This window comes from Amphibalanus amphitrite, unplaced genomic scaffold, assembly GCF_019059575.1.
Source record: "Amphibalanus amphitrite isolate SeventyFive unplaced genomic scaffold, NRLGWU_Aamphi_draft 000875F_arrow, whole genome shotgun sequence".
In the NCBI taxonomy this organism is placed as follows: Eukaryota; Metazoa; Arthropoda; class Thecostraca; order Balanomorpha; family Balanidae; genus Amphibalanus; species Amphibalanus amphitrite.
The window spans coordinates 310,001-312,701 of NW_024882369.1; the positions used below are offsets into that span (position 1 = coordinate 310,001).

Consider the following 2,701-nt stretch of genomic DNA (forward strand, 5'->3'; position numbering starts at 1 on the left):
TTATCGTATTTATATCTTGCCTAAAAATATATTTTTTAAAGAAAATGAGTCGTGGCAAAGTTAAACTGAAAAAGGGGTGACTTTGCCACTATGTCAAAAATGTTTTTTAACGCTTGCAAATAATTTTTAAGTATTTTTGTTCCATGTATGGGGAGGCCAACCATCTTTAATTGTTTAATAGGACAAAATGAAGCAATTCAAAGTTTTTTGCTCTTAAATGATGTACAAAAAAGGAGAGATACATTACTTTTATAATACATTTATTTGTTGAAAATTATGACATTGATAGTAAATAGAAACTGAAAAATGGTTCAGAATAGACAAATAAGCAAAAATATGATTCTATCGGTACTCTAGGACCGCGCCACATTCCTCCAGCGGCATTGAGAGGAACAGAAAGAAGACGTTCTTGCGGCAAATTACCGGCACCCTTATTATCAGCGTTTTGATCTATAAAATTATACCGATTTCTTCAGCTAGTTTACTGGCAAACTCAGGAGTTGTAGATGATCATGACTGTGCTGAAAAGTTGGGCCCAGCTTCATCCATTTTTTTTTAGTTTGGTAATTTTTGCCTTTCTATACTCCCACTGTGCATTCCTGTGCTAATTTTTAAACGTATAAACTCTCACTTTTTTAAAAACCAGTTTAAAAACCAGCCCATAAAAACCAGTTAACCAGATGCTACATTAAAGATTATTTTGAATTGCATTGGATAAGTAGGTAGTCAATTTTTGCATAAATAACATGGTGGCAAAGTCAACCCATGTGGCCTGCTATTCACTTGGAAAAATCGCCACCAAAAATTTTAGCTAAATGAAGTGACAAATGCCAGTTTTGTTGGATATGCTAACTTAACAGCCTTGTCATGATCAACCATACCAAGCTTCAGCATCGCAGGTTGTCTAAGACATGGTTAGATAATAAAAGTTTGAAACTCTTCAAATTTGACCATTTCAATGACTCCAATAAAATGGAGCCCAGTTAGTTATTAAGTGGTAACTTACCTATCAGTGTTAGTTATATTGGGAGGCCCATCAATTACCTTTCATTTGTGCAAACATTACTACATTCCTCGTAAAATATCATGGGAGATCTCCCTAAAGCATTTTTCGAGAAGCATGGCAAAGTCACCCGGCGAGGCAAAGTCACCCCGTTTACGGTACCGATGTCACTGAAATAAAACCTTACAAACAGACGGCTACCATCCACACGCCGAGCGACCCGGCTATGTCTCTGTCGGTCCGCCGCCCGGAGCCGACGGGCCGGCCGGTCAAGGTCACCTGGCGGACTTTGCCCCCGGGAGGTAGGCTGACCCGCTGGTGCCAGGCGACGGCCGGGACAAGCGCGGTGGCTCTGCTAGCTTAGGGGCTGGACGGCGAGCACAACCCGTCGACACACCACAGCAGCATTGTATAGTAACACTCTCTTAGTTCGTCTATCTGTTTTTCCTCGTCTTGTGGAAAACGTGTTTGGCAATAGTTGATCCAGCTGAACACGTTTTATTCCGTTTCGACTTGAATCATTTCCAACCAGACCGCCACTCGCCAGCCCCGCCAAAGATAATTAATACGATCGTGAACACATGGTTGTGTCAGCTTAGGTCACTGTAAGTTGGATGGAGATTGCAGGGAATCGAAACTATCCCCTAATTGGCGTGCCTACCTAAACTCCACGATGCCTAGTTCATTGCTAAAATTGCCCGAAGCGCCCGATCCATTTAGGTCCCCGGTGTCTTATATTGTGAAATTGTGCGGTGCATAATAGGTGCTGGTTGGATCTGCGCTTTGTGATCTCATTAAGTTTGGAGCTATGTCAACCAAACAACTCGTTGTCTTTTTTCAGCGGACAGCAGCTTTTTACTGGCCAATGCGCAGATTGTCGACTACCCAATTGTCTACTGCAACGAGACATTCTGCAAAATATCCGGCTTCAACCGAGCTGAGGTAAGAACAATAAACTGGTGACCGTTCAGCTTAGTACAACAAAGCACTTCTGAAATGTATCCGGCTTCAATCGACCCGAGGCAAAACAGGAGCACCAAAGTCGTGAAGATAGGGTGTTTTTCTGCGGCTCTTTGCTATAACGATATCGGTATTTGTTGACTATGGAAACTCCGGTGTTGCAACACCAATGCCATAAAGATAAATTAATTCACAACTGCAGCATTACGTGTTGAAATGTACGTAGAGACGTGTTTTAAACAATTTTTATTTCATTTTTGCTTGAGCTGCTTCGAGCGTTATTCCACGTCTAAAATATCTCGCCGTCACAAAAACCTTTTAAGAGTCGTAAAAACGTTAACGCCAATCATACATATAAAAATTTACTCATTACATGAAACACTCAACAAAAAATGATAGGGTACATTTTCATTATTTCACCTGTAGCTACCAACTGACATCCGTATGCATGTAATGGAGAAAAAGCAATGGGACCGTCATTTACCTCCTTTCACCTTAAAAACATCCGAAAAGCCAGTGCTTCACTGCCAATCTTCTGACGGCTGGCGCGGCGCTGGCCTCGCCTTCGCGTGTGGGTGGGATTCTGCAGCCCGCCGGTGGAGTCGGTCCATCTTGTCTCACTATCCGCTCGGTTCGCGGCGATTGGAGCGGGCGCGGCGCCCCGGCAGCGATGCAGCGGGGCGCCGGCTGTGGGCGCCGCTGCTTTACGGCGTGTCACTTCTGCGGCCGGCTTCCAGA

The 2,701-nt window shown here is 43.5% G+C and overlaps 1 long non-coding RNA gene across 1 annotated transcript in view; it reads left to right on the forward strand.

Annotated features, from left to right (window-relative positions):
- LOC122367522 overlaps positions 1-1,947 on the forward strand; it is a 15,541-nt gene extending 13,594 nt beyond the window's left edge. The window contains exon 3 of the long non-coding RNA XR_006254071.1: positions 1,845-1,947. This is a non-coding gene — a long non-coding RNA (uncharacterized LOC122367522). The remainder of the gene's footprint in view (positions 1-1,844) is intronic.
- The last annotated feature ends 754 nt before the right edge of the window (positions 1,948-2,701 follow it).